The sequence below is a fragment of the Bombyx mori genome, chromosome 17 (assembly GCF_030269925.1).
Source record: "Bombyx mori chromosome 17, ASM3026992v2".
Classification (NCBI taxonomy): Eukaryota; Metazoa; Arthropoda; class Insecta; order Lepidoptera; family Bombycidae; genus Bombyx; species Bombyx mori.
Window position 1 is genome coordinate 14,895,272 of NC_085123.1, and position 14,875 is coordinate 14,910,146.

The window sequence follows — 14,875 nt, forward strand, 5'->3', positions numbered from 1 at the left end:
ATGAATTAACAAACTTATGCCTATTTCTGCCGTGAACTTATATCTCAAGATGGGTGGCGCATTTACGTTGTAGATGTCTATGGGCTCAAGTAACCACTAAACACCAGGTGGGCTGTGAGCTCGTCCACCCATCTAAGCAATAAAAAAAAACAAAAACAAAAAAAACATACAGTCGAATTGAGAACCTCCTCCTTTTTTGAAGTCGGTTAACCGAACCGAGTACAGTTAACTATATAAACTATTAACTCTGCCAATGCCGGTCCCAAGCTCGGGTGAGAAAAGGGTCGGAGGAGTGTTGAGTTGGAGTTCGACCTTTCCACCGTAAACCAGTCAACGCCGAAAGTCTGGCAGCGGTTAATTACCCGGACACAAATAAAGCTTCAGCGGCCTCGAAGAACTAAATCTCTTCCAAAAGCACTGCCGAGGACAGCCTCATGAGGCCAAGATCTTCAACAATAAGGATTATCGACGCACGCAGGATATAATAATGAAACTTAAAACCTACCGATCGTTTATCGATACGGAAATTTGTCTCGCGAATGATCGATCGAACCTTGATTTCGATTTATTTCTCAATAACGTCCTTTACGCTCGGTAGTGTTGATAAGCATTTCTCAGTTCTGCATAACCTTGCTATTGTTATATTTATCTTTGTTTAGGGGTAAACAGTCGTTTAAAGTAATTGTGGCTTAAAATATCTCTTAAGTACTGGTATTAAGCGATGCAACTATGCCAGTGTTCGAATCCCAGAGGCAATTACTATTTTTTGGTCTAAGAAACTGCATATAACTTATTACTGGTGGTAGGACCTCTTGTGGTCCGCACGGGTACCACCACCATGCCTATTTCTGCAGTGAAGCAGCAATGCGTTTCGGTTTGAAGGGTGGGACAGCCGTTGTAACTAAACTGAGACCTTAGAACTTATATCTCAAGATGGGTGGCGCATTTACGTTGTAGATGTCTATGGGCTTCAGTGACCACTTAACACCAGGTGGGCTGTGAGCTCGTCCACCCATCTAAACAATAAAATAAATAAAAAGTATTTAAAACGGCTTCAACAACCGCTTAACACCTTGTCTATAATATTTAAAAATATATAAAAATTACATTTATTTAATTCGTTGAACACAATTTATTTTGTCAGGTTTTGTAAAGTAATTAGTTTAATGTCTCATCTTCGTTTATTCATAGGGCGCTGTACAAATGCAGTACGTTATCTGCAAACCGGTCTGGTATAACTTATTACACTTAGAACTCCTCAGAAGCGATCACAAAAATTTGCTAATCAAGAAGAAACACTCGAAGTCTCCAGAGCGGAATCGTAGGTTTTCGTTTTCCTACCTATTCTAGTAACCTCGAAGGGTTATACTAGATTCACAGAATTAGTAGGTGAGCTCACGGGGCTCTAACCTGACGACGTTGCTAACACTAGTAAGGGCAGTGCTTTGAAGACTCTACAACCGGATCGGAAACGCGACTCACCGACAAGATCCGGCGAGAAACTCAGTGGGCTGTGTCTGTGGGTTAATTTACTCGCCGAGCCCCTCGTCATAAGCGACGGGTTCGACGAGAACGATGACCTGAAGAATCGTAAAAAACAAGATTGTCAATGAAAAATGAAGAGTCGAAATTTTACTGGTGGTAGGACCTCTTGTGAATCCACACAGGTAGGTAGGACCACCACTCTACCTATTACTGCCGTGAAGCAGTAATGCGTTTCGGTTCGAAGGGTGCGGCAGCCGTTATAACTATACTGAGACCTTAGAACTTATATCTCATGGTGGGTGGCGCATTTACGTTGTAGATGTCTATGGGCTGCACTTAACCTTGCACGTAACCACTTAACACCGGGTGGGCTGTGAGCTCGTCCACCCATCTAAGCATTAAAAAATAAATAAATTTCATTTAACTAGAGGTCCCGCAGTAGTCGAAATTCGACTATAATTGTAAGTTTTAACACTATTATGATTGTATTTTATACTTCTATAATCACAAATTTCGCCAAGACTACACTATAAAAAATATTAACAAAGACAAACAATATTTTATCTCAATTTGACAACAGACGTCAAGAACAAAAGTTTGTCAATAAATAGTATGCATGCGTGTGTGCGTCAAATACATGGTATGTAGTGTGTGTAATGTTTTCTTTATTGATTTAATGTATATTTTATGCATTATTTAAAAAAAATATGAGCATTGTGCACTTCTTCTCTATATTCTCTATAAGTGTGGAAAATTTCAGACTCCTCCGTCCGCGCAAATTTCGTAAAAAGGGATACAAAGTTTTTGCTTCACGTATAGATTCGCGACAATCACAGTGGAACGTGACCGAGTTTCCCTAGTAAATTATATTTACGCGTAGCCGTCAAACAAACCATGATTTATTAGATTTGTGTTATGAAACTTTAGTTTAACGTATGAAAGTCGCCATGTTGTTGTTGCTAAAAGTTTATATTTATGATTTACGTGTTTAAAGTTGCGCAGAAATACATTTGGAGCTTAATTTAGAATTTGGATTTTGTTAGTGGATAATTTGATCTGTTTGGGAATTACGGATTTATGCGTCCATCTAGGACGCTAAATCCTCGACGAATGTTTTGTGTTCACTGATTTTAATGGATTTATTTTGACCACGGGAGTGGACATGTGTCGACATTAAAACAAAGTATACCATAATAAAATCTGAGTGAAATCTCCCAGGTGGCTATTTGCGTAAAACGCAGTTACATCAATATTTTATAATTTCCTATAAAAGATTACAAATGAATCCATATCTGTATATCGTAGCACACTTTGAGAATAAAATAATAATGAATAATCGAAAACAGATCACACAAGATTATCTTGCTCCAAAATAGGCTTCCCTGCCCTGATACACGTTATAAAGCTTAAGTTTAAATAAATGTAATATGTGTAATGTGTACCTATAGAAGATAGAAGAAGAGATGTAGAGGTAAAAACGAAGATTCAATTGGATCATAACTGCGACCCACCCTTGCTTGGACCCAACTTACAAACGTCTACATAACCAAGCACGGGAATATCCAATTATTACTAGATCTTTTGAATCATAACGATTATCTAACTTTCTAAATCGCCTTATTTGTATTATAGTTTTATTTTGGACATAACTTGCATTTCTACTATATAGTAAAACTAGCTGTACCCGTCCGCTTTGCTGGGCCTTTAAAATTAAATTTAACATATTTCTCACCCCCACAAAGATTCTCATCATTAGCGCCCGCGCAACTGGTGGATAATATTTATATGAGTCCAACACTCATATAAATATTATCCATTAAGTATCCATAAAGCCTATCCATTAAGTACATATATTTTTTACATGGATACCAAGTTTCAAGTCAATCGGATGCATGGTTCAGTAGTTATAACGGAGCATCCGTAAAAACCACTGTAGATTTATATATTAGTAAAGATGGAGGATAATATTTCTAGGTAGCGAACGCATGTATCTGGTGGAAACCTTTCAAGCGATCTACATCGAGGTTACGAATGACGTTTACCGGTTGAACAGGTCTTGGCCGGCTGATACTCACGCGTGGGAATAGGGCTTATACGTGCATGCGTTGTCTGAATTAGTGAGTATGTACATAATTATAATGCAGTATTAGACTCATAGGCGCCATTATTTCTGAGACTCCGTCTAAAACTAGCATTATTCTAACTTCTTCGTGGGGTCTTAGATAAATTTATTAGTCCGAATAAAATTACACCAATTAAGGAAATCATTATAATGTTCTCGTCATGTTAATGTTGTGGTATTCGATAAATCGCTGTGGTCCAATCAAAGATAAAGTCAGTGCTATCTAATTTATCACCTTAAAATTTTTAGATAAAACGATCGTAGTATCTATAGATGAGTTTTGCTCTAAAAAAGATAAAATTATAGGCTATATACCTGTGCTTAGATATACTAATCTATATATTAATACGTGAAGCAAAAACTTTGTATCTCTTTTTACGAAAATTGCGCGGACGGAGGAGTATGAAATTTTCTACACTTATAGAGAATATAGAGAAGAAGTGCACAATGCTCATATTTTTTTAAAATAATGCATAAAAGATACATTAAATCAATAAAGAAAACATTACACACCTACATACCATGTATTTGACGCACACACGCATGCATACTATTTATTGACAAACTTTTGTTCTTGACGTCTGTTGTCAAATTGAGATTAAATATTGTTTGTCTTTGTTAATATTTTTTATAGTCTTGGCGAAATTTGTGATAATAGAAGTATAAAATACAATCATAATAGTTGACAAACTTACAATTCCAATTAATTATAGTCGAATTTCGACTACTGCGGGACCACTAGTAAATGTTAATAGTAAATTAAAGATAATTAAATGTAAGTTTTCATTGTTGAACAACCTATCTGGAATAAAGGGTCCACTAGTGACCTTACACTCCTAGTGCCAAAAAGGCGAGATATCCTCGAATACTCAATAGAGTAACAATGTAAACAGGAATAAAATCCCCTAAGCAACATCTCCCTACAAAACACATGCGCAATTTTCTGAATGCTTTCAAATCATTAACATAATAAAGACTGACGGGCTCTGGCCGTTGACGTAAATAAACATGGAATATTATTCTACAGCTAAATATATCTGCGTTTATAAGCTTGTGATAGCCCGAGAGCCCGTGGGATCTACCTGTATGTATTTGACCAGACCTGAATTTTCGTACATTGAGACCCCTATACCTACCATGCATGAGGTGGGGACTCATTAAGCTCAAAGTGGTCGACGCGCCGAGCGCTCAGGTAGGACAGGTACCGATTTTGACGGATTTTAAATCCATTTGACCACGTCTGCCGTTTTGAAATTTTGAAAATATATGATTATTATTATCGGAAAATAAGAATGGCAGACCATTATCGCGCATTTTACTTTGTGGCAGACCACTTTGAAAATGCTAAATTGCATTGAAAATGCAAAATTTTGAAAGTAATTGACTAGATCTGCCATTGATTTAATAATATGTTGTTTATTATTGTCTTAAAAACTTATATTGATCACGGCAGACCTCTACATTGCGTACATACATCAACATATAATAAAATCTTAGCTACTACCCGGCCAGATGTATATTATGTTTTCCGTTCACTGTTTTAGAGGAATATAATTTACTTGCGATTTACTTTAGCAATGTATTTACCGAAATTAATATTTTTTTATATTCTATATACTAAACTTCATTAGTTAGACAATAAAGAAGTGATTTTTTTATGGAATAATTATAAATAATACGGTATAATGCTGAGTTATGCAACATGCTAAACTGAGTGACTTAATCACCAATGTTCCTGGTAAGTTGATAACAATTCTTTCTCGAACATGTTCAGATGAATTTACGTTCATTTTACAATTTATGTTTTATTTTTGAAGTATTCGATTCAATGGTTGATGAAGATGAGTCGCCTAACGATAAAGATGACTCCGATGATGATGATGATGAATGAAGATTGATATATATATATAATATGTAATGCATGCATGATATATTTTTTTAACTGATTTAACACTTTTAAATTTTGTCTTGACGAAATAAAAATGAGGAATTGAATTCTTTTTTGATCAGCATTATACCGTATTATTTATAATTATTCCATAAAAAATTCACTTCTTTATTGTCTAACTAATGAAGTTTAGTATAAAGAATATAAAAAGATATTAATTTCGGTAAATACATTGCTAAAGTAAATCGCAAGTAAATTGTATTCCTCTAAAACAGTGAACGGAAAACATAATATACATCTGGCCGGGTAGTAGCTAAGATTTTATTATATGTTGATGTATGTACGCAATGTAGAGGTCTGCCGTGATCAATATAAGTTTTTAAGACAATAATAAACAACATATTATTAAATCAATGGCAGATCTAGTCAATTACTTTCAAAATTTTGCATTTTCAATGCAATTTAGCATTTTCAAAGTGGTCTGCCACAAAGTAAAATGCGCGATAATGGTCTGCCATTCTTATTTTCCGATAATAATAATCATATATTTTCAAAATTTCAAAACGGCAGACGTGGTCAAATGGATTTAAAATCCGTCAAATTCGGTACCTGTCCTACCTGAGCGCTCGGCGCGTCGACCACTTTGAGCTTAATGAGTCCCCACCTCATGCATGGTAGGTATAGAGGTCTCAATGTACGAAAATTCAGGTCTGGTCAAATACATACAGGTAGATCCCACGGGCTCTCGGGCTATGAGGAATATAAACATGAGAATAATCCTCGTTTGGTGTTTGCTTACCACGATTACCGTACCACGGGATTTTGACCACTCACTCAATGTCATCTCTGTTGAAGACATACTCGTATTGTGTTCAAGCCCCATAGACATCACATCACACTGATATGACTCACGCTGTCATATCAGCAATTGATACCTAACATTTTTTAGTAAACTAACTCAAACAATCAGGGAATCCTAAATTGGGGCCGGATGATCATACGTGATTTGTTGCCAGTTATTATTTTTATTATAGTTATTATTATTTGTCGTGTTCTTTTTTTTCCTAACTATGCTGATAGCCTTGAGAGACTATTTCAGCTTCTCCTTGACGTGTAGGTGAGTTAACGGGGCTTAAACCGGGAGTGTTGCTGCTAACACTGGCCCTAGCAAGAGTAGTGCTTCGCAGAATTTACCAGCGAATCGAAAACGCGACCCACTGATCTAGCGAGAATCTCATTGGGCTGTGTTTATGGGGTAATTAACTCGTCGAGCCCTTCGTCGCAAGCGACGGGTTCAGCGAGGGCGGTGACCGGTGCTTGTGGTACCTAAAAGCACCGTTAATGGATCGGGAAGATCCGTAATGATGTGGATGTTATTTCTGAAATACCAAACGTTCAGAAATAACCCCTCAACTGATTCAAATACTGAACACCGATCGAATAATGTTCAAACACATCAAACAGTTCTTTACTTTCGAAACATTTTAATGATATTTAAAATTAGAGCTTTTGTGAGAACAGAGCAACGGCCGACACTACAAGGACGCCAGCAGATGCGACCCATAAATCAAATAAGTCGCGGACGCGCGTGTTCTGTGAAAAAAAAACTTCATTCAATCTCGAAGGTTCTTTACAATTCTACAATGTAGTCTCTGTGGCTTGTTGTCATAAGGGAACGTATACTATTTTGTGAAGACAATAGAGGCGATGTTTCTTTATACTGAATTGGCGATAATGTCATTTAAGTGTGACGAATCCAGAAAAGTTAAACTGCGGAATGTGTTACTGTCGTCGATGGATACTGCTCAACCTTAGTCAGCCCACCGAGTTTCTCGCCGGATCTTCTCAGTGGGTCGCGTTTCCAATCCGGTGGTAGATTCTGCGAGGCACTGCTCTTGCTAGGGCCAGTGTTAGCAACACACCCAGTTTGGGCCCCGTGAGCTCACTTACATGTCAAGAAGCTGATATAGCCTCTCAAGGCTATTAGCATTGGTAAGTTTATAAAAAAAATCAACCTTATAGCGGCATATTTCAAGACCAGTAGAGAAAATAGTTTGAGCTGCTCGGCTACTAATCAAGACCATAATTATGAGCCTAGATATCGTTACAATCTCTTTGAGGCATAATTGAGATACGCCCAACGGCATAGGCCGTCCAATGATCCATAATGAAACAGTAGAACAATAACGCTGAAGTGAATGCCTTATCATTGATATTCATTTGAGATATGAAGTCATTATATGTTTTCAAAACAACCCGCTCCATTGAATCATGACTAATTGCTTTCTATACTACTTATAACGTTTTATTGGGGTAAAAACCAATGAGCTTACGGAATAAGAGTCTCGTTAGAAGAAGTACGAGACATAGTGCCGAGGACATACCGAAGTGAACAGTCCAGAACAAATAATGAATTGTAAAGAAACGATTTAGGTTTGATATTATAATGTGTCATTGAGATTTACAGAGAAATTGCCTTTTTCCTAGTCTCCTCAACTGAAGTGGTAAACCCACAAAATTATAATTTGCGTAATCACTGGTGGTAGGACCTCTTGGGAGTCCACACGGGTAGGTACCACCACCCCGCCTATTTCCGCCGTGAAGCAGTAATGCGTTTCGGTTCGAAGGGTGGGGTAGCTGCTGTAACTATACTGAGATCTTAGAACTTATATCTCGAGGTGGGTGGCGCATTTACGTTGTAGATGTCTATGGGCTCCAGTAACCACTTAACACCAGGTGGGCTGTGAGTTCGTCCATCCATATAAGCAATAAAAATAAATTAAAAAAAAAAGTGGGTGGGAAGGTTTTAAAATTAAAAATACAGTAAATTAGACTTGTCTTTGACACTACCGTAAACTAGACAGCCAGAAGAGCTTCTCCAATCATACGGAAGAATAAAAAAAAAAAAAACAGCTAAAGCATCATCAAAAACAAAAAGCTTGTACCGTTATAATTCTTGTAAACACTGTCTCGTCTGTGTCTGGATCAATAATTGAGTTACAGGTTCTTTTAACGTGTGAATGTTTGTATTTTTATTAACTCATGCGGAGGAGCGTCTGCCACACCTACTCTTATATTGATTAGTACCATAGCTACGTAAGAATCTGTATATCTCAGAACTAGCGACCCGCCCTCGCTTCGCTTCGGAAACATTAAAACACACATGAAACAAAAAAAAAAATTAAAAAAAAATTAAAAAAAAGTAGCCTATGTTCATCAGGGACAATGTCGGCTTCTAATGGAAAAATAATTTTTCAAATCGGTCCAGTAGTTTCGGAGCCTATTCGAAACAAACAAACAAACAAATCTTTCCTCTTTATAATATTATTAGTATTAGTATTAGTATAGACGAAGTACACATTAGATTATTCTTTTGTTTGACACGGACAGACGTGTAAAGGCTACTTCTTATAAATTGGTTTGCGAGAACGAAACCTTACAATGTAAATGCTTCAGCCATCTTGAAACCAGTCTCGATTGCACTAGAGATTTGATGTCCCATTATATAAGCAAGAACGCATTGAGTTTCGCAGAAGAAATATATGGAATAGACAAAGGAATGGTGTTAAAATTCCGGTGTTAGTTTACCTTATAGGTACTATCATTGAATTCCTTCAATAAAACTAAAGATTGCGGTAAAAAAAACTCGTTGAATAATATGGTATAATAGCACTGACGGGAAAACAGATTTTAAGAGGATGGTACAACTTGACAGTTACTAGGGCGATTTTGGCTAAATATATTGCAGCAAAGCGATCAGTTGTAAAATCGAAGCAAACGACAAAATGAAAAAGGAGGAATAATATGTTGCACGGCATAGTAACAAAGACTCTAGAGATCCTCGCCCTTGCTCTCGAAGGCCTAAGCCCAACGATGAGTAAGTACACAAGAAGGACACCAGCTGAACGTCCGTAATGGAATCAGATCCATGCGCTCCGTCGCTAATTTTTTAATTAATTAAGTTTAAAATTACTTATAGGTTTTATCTTTACGCTATCGGTATTATTTTAAGATTAATTCTGCATTTATTATAAGTATAAGTTCAAATCGTCAATTACATTGGGTCTCCTTATTACGTAGTCACATTAAGGGAAAATGCCTGGATACATTTTGTTCTCGTGTCGTCGTATGCTATTATAATTTGTTGTATAATTGATTGATCGAGATTTAATTCTAGGCACATTTATTTTTTCATGATGGCCGCATTGTTTGATTTACGACTACAAAACAATTATCGATTTACAATGAACCGTAACCAATTCAATTCGAAAAAGCTGCCAACATTGATCACTCGCGGTTACATTACAAATGTAATCAGCATGTGTAGTGGTTCGCCTGTACAAAGTTATATGATTTAAAAAAACTCAGTAAATGTCCACCATTATACTGAGATTCTATTTCATCCCATATCATCTCATCTCATTTTATTTAATTTCATCCCAGTTGATTAATGTCTCAAATTAATCGTCTTCATTTCATTTCACTCCATATTATCATTTTTCATAATAATAAGAATATAAAGTAAAATAAGACATGACCTAAAGGTCTTAGTTACCAGGTCATAAAATCCCTTTAAAAAAAATCCGCTAACGCGGGAGGTCGCTGGTTTTATGGTATGAAACTTCCACTTTAATGTTGATTTAATTTGTATTTGATCATCGCTTACAAATGAGACAGCGCTAAATACTAATGAATATTTACTGAACTTACGCCTAGGTACAAGAAGAAAACAACGTATAATTATACTACGGATCAACATCCTTTTTTTTTTCCTACCTAAGCTGATAGCCTTGAGAGGCTACATCAGCGTCGCCTTAACTAGTAGGTGAGCTCACGGGGCTCAAGCCTGATGACGTTGCTAACACGAACCCTAGGAAGAGCCGTGCTTCGCAGAATCTACCACCGGATCGGAAAGGCGACCCACTGAGAAGATCCGGCGAGAAGCTCAGTGGGCTCAACATCCAAATTTGATATACCTAATTAAGAATTTACTCCAAAAGAAACTACTTCATTTTTTACAAATCAATATTTACATTATAATATAAAAGATTACTATTATTATTATTAAGTATGAATAATCAAGAACCGAAGAAAAAATTAACATTCAAAAAATAATTTAAGCATCACCAAATACCTAATACGAATATAAATATAAACATTAGTTAGTTATGAATGAGAATCGATAATTTTGATAATAAACAAATCAAACATCGATAATCGTGTTAAACGGCGTCCAACACTACACCTTCCATTCACGGAATTCACGACATAAATAAACATTTCAAACCAGTTGGGTTATTAATTTGAAACCCATCTCTGTTTTATTCTGGATTGTTTGTTAAGAAATATTAATTTTTATAAGGTTAATTCACACAACATACCTCGTATTTCTTCACAGAAACTAGTTCGGTTAGTCAGCTGTTCCGCGTGCACGGGACAAACACGTGCGCACTGTTACACAAATCGAACACTTTTGAGCACTTTTGAGTTACAGAGACGGCAGGCAAGCGAGACACGCGTCGCCGCGCCTCTAACCATAACGCCGCATTTTTGTTTTTTTTTTCTTTCTTTTCTTCTCTCAAAGTCTTCTTTACTATAATAACGACGACTGCACAAAATGCAGCAACGGTAATGAATGCTTTATCTCACGAAGATAACATTGTTTACAATCCCAGCACTAGCGCAATTACGACTACATACATATCCTTGACGATAACAGTGGAATTTTACTTTGTTTATGTGGTGAAATTAATTCGAAAAGCAGTATAATAGTCTAGGAATATTACTAGTGTCTTCGGGTGATCAAAACGCGTCGATAATCAGGTTTCCAAATCATGTAGGTATTCGGTGTTCAGTTTCTGAAGACACAACGTTTTAATTAAAAATATTTCATATAGTTCACGTCTTCGCTGTTTATTCAAAATAAAAAGCGAATTAAAAAATTTAAATTCATGATATTGTAGATACGAATGTTTTTACTATGATAATTTTTTTCTTTAGCAACCAATTTGATTCCATCTATTATGTACCTACGTCTATTGTTATCGGATTATTGAAACCAGTGTATTCAAATATCAAACGGCTTTGTTTGCTTAGTGAAACATAAAATTGCAAACAATAATAATCCTTATCTCGCGTAGATACGCGCTGGACGTTGTTTCGTAAAAATACGTTAGTTCGCATTCGCTTTGAACGACGAACGCAGTGGAAAATAACCACAGAAATTCACGGAATGCGCTGCGTGGCGTAACATGATAACAAAGAATCGATTCTTAGAAAGTGTCATACCACTTCGTGTTTTGCAAAGCGTGCCTAACATGAATTGATACGGTCTTGACATTAAATTACGCGGGAAATGTATCCATGCAAATACTATTATTCGACAATAATTTGACCTAAATATTCTTCTTCACTGATAATTTTGCGGTTCATATTTTGTTACTATTGTAAATATAATAATGGAAGTTTTGCCTTCTACACCTTGTTACTCTTTGTGTATTCTAATTCTTTGATGTGATAAGTTTAACGAAAATTGTTTATCTGTCGAAATAAATAATATGATTAAGTCATAAAATAAGACTTAAATCTTTAGAAGATACTTTGTTAGGTACTCGTAACTTCTTCTAGAGCTGGTTCTTCGCCCCGAAGAGTTGAAACACAACTGTACTACTATAGTATTTGTGTCTGGAGTAGGGCTGCCAGACGTCCCGTATTTCCCGGATCGTCCCGTATTTTAGGCTTAGTTTAAAATGTATTCGAACCGTCCGATTATAATTGTATTGATTTTTATAAATATGTTAAAACCGATAAAAAAGTGTTAATACTGACTTACTTCTCGGAGAAATATAAAAACAAGTCACTATATAAATATTGATTTTTATTTATCCCGGGTAAAAAACTAAATTTCCGTATTTTTTTGCCTATTTAAGCATTTGCTCTTTATAGGCTGAAAAAAAACCTGGCAAGCCTAGTCTGGAGTCCAGATTTACTAATTAAACAAACAAATAAATAGAATTGGGTTAGTTATAACCTAGCAAGGTTGATTGCATACATGTACGCATCGATTTTATGTTAATTATTTTCTTGTTACAAGGATTTCAAAGAATCGTTTGAACTTAGTCCTCTTGAAGCCAGATGTCTATTCCAGGGTAAATTGATCTCAGAAAAGTACGGAACCCAAGTGCCAATCTGCATCAGCAGCTCGACTGACAATCCAAATATTTTTACCAGTACATACTTACATAGTGCATAATGTCGGCTGAATGCAAAAGGAATGCAATAATAATAGCGTCACAGACCATAATGGTTTTCCTTGTCCGCCTGGCCTTATAATAATGTACTTATTTTAATAACCTTCCTTATTCAATTAATACAGGCTGGAAGAAAGGAAATTTATTTTACAAGACCGTACCAGAATTTCAAAAAGTGTTAAATCTCAATCTTAGAATTAACACGTCACAACTTAAAAAAATTTTTGATTGCAAATGAAACCCGCAAAAAGTACATATACGTAGCACATAATATCTCGATGACATTTTGCGTAATTACTGGTCATAATTTGCGTAATTACGGGTGTTAAGACGTTTTGTGGGTCTGCACGGGTAGGTAACACCACCCAACCTATTACTGCGCTACGAGAATTTGAATACTAGATCTAATTTTTTATTTATTAAGAACAGTTTAATATTTTATCAGCTTATTAATCACGGTCGCTTTTTTGTATTAAGATAACAATTTCTCTTATCTACGAATGTATTTTTAACAAGATTTATAAAATAGCTCAACCTATATATATGAAACGAAATTTTTATTAACTTCTAAACGTCTGACTGACTTGAAAATGTACACATCAAGGACCGATGAGGAAACAATAATTTTAATAATTCTTTTTTTTTATTATTATTATTGAAGGATTACTGGTGGCCCGGAGGCCTTTCCAGTTTCACCTGGACAGGTGGGCGATCGAAGGCTCAGCCAGGAGGGGTGGGATTTGCTAACAGCTGCCCGAGCGCCTCCAAAGGAGACCTAACAACTCAAAAGCAGCTGCTTCGCGAATGAATCTACTACCGGATCGGAGTCGCGACCCGCTGAGAAGATCCGGCGAGAAACTCAGCGGGATGATGCATGGGTTAGGTTGCACGGTGAACTCTTTGTCGAGTTCGACGAGTACGGTTACCGGGGTCCCTAAGTCTGCTCCTAGTGTTAGAGCTGAAGGCGTCTAATGCAAAGGTTATTGGATCTGATGGATCCGTAAGGACGTGTCTAGGGCGTCGACGGTGACTGACTCCCGCGTGATCAGGATTCGGGCAGTAGTCAGCGGCGGCAACGATAAGGCGATTATCATGACGCATAGCCTTATCGAAGTACCGTTCCGACGCTGACTTCTGGATAGATTCGAGGCCCAGGTCATCGTGTAGGTCAACGTTCCTCACGAACCACGGAGCTCCGACGGCTAACCTGCAAAAGCGGGATTGTAGAGATTGGAGGGTGTCTATGTGTGTGCGTGCCGCGTGAGCGAACACCACACTCGCGTAAGTCATGACGGGAATTTTAATAATTCGCTCTAATATCTAAGATCTATAAGGATCACCAAAGTCAAATAATCATCTCATTTTTATTTCGGCTTGTTGTTCGAGTTTGTTTTTTTTTATTTATTTTTTAAACTATCTTCCTTATCTATATATTTATAACTCTCTAACTTATCTATTTATCTATTTAGTATTTCAATATCGCATCTGATCTTTTTTTTTCTATTTACCTACTGTTTAAACGCTGCTGGCGACCACAGACCTCACAGGAACACCATCCTTATGACAAGACTTCGGTGTGCTTAGTGCGAGTTTTTTAACGTTCTCGATAGCGTAAAAGTTAACTCAGTATGGGGTTGAACGTTTGCCTACGTTTGCCGCTAGGGGCGCTGTTACAAATTTGTTACTACTCCATACAAATTTGAGTTAACTTTTAGGCTTACACAAACTCTCATAAGCACACCGATCTCAATTGATTAATATCAAAGGAAATATCGACAAAGAACGCGTTTCTTTATTACAAAAGCCGTTGTCTACGTAGGAGTCATCATAAGCTCAATACCGTCTTTACCATAAGGGCACACGGAGCCCGTGCCCAGGGCCCCATTCTCAGGGGGCCCCGAAAAACCGACAATTTCTCTCACGCGTTTATTCTCAAAACATTTTTGTCGGGCACATTACATTTTTTTCACAAATCAGTAATCAGAAGGTATTTACAAGGCATATACTATGACTATGATAGAAGATTTTGCTCAACAGAAATCCCGAAAGAAACCGTTATCGAAATCGTAACCAAAAAACCAGCTGCATTCTAATATCTTAATGACATATTATATCATACTGTATTTGATT

At 36.7% G+C, this 14,875-nt stretch overlaps 1 protein-coding gene across 1 annotated transcript in view; it reads right to left on the bottom strand.

The window, feature by feature from the left end:
• The window catches only part of LOC101742255 (monocarboxylate transporter 14), a 33,864-nt gene extending 22,166 nt beyond the window's left edge, over positions 1-11,698 (bottom strand). The window contains exon 1 of the mRNA XM_012690786.4: positions 10,877-11,698. The gene's annotated coding sequence lies outside the window, so the exon portion shown is untranslated. The remainder of the gene's footprint in view (positions 1-10,876) is intronic.
• Positions 11,699-14,875: the final 3,177 nt, after the last annotated feature.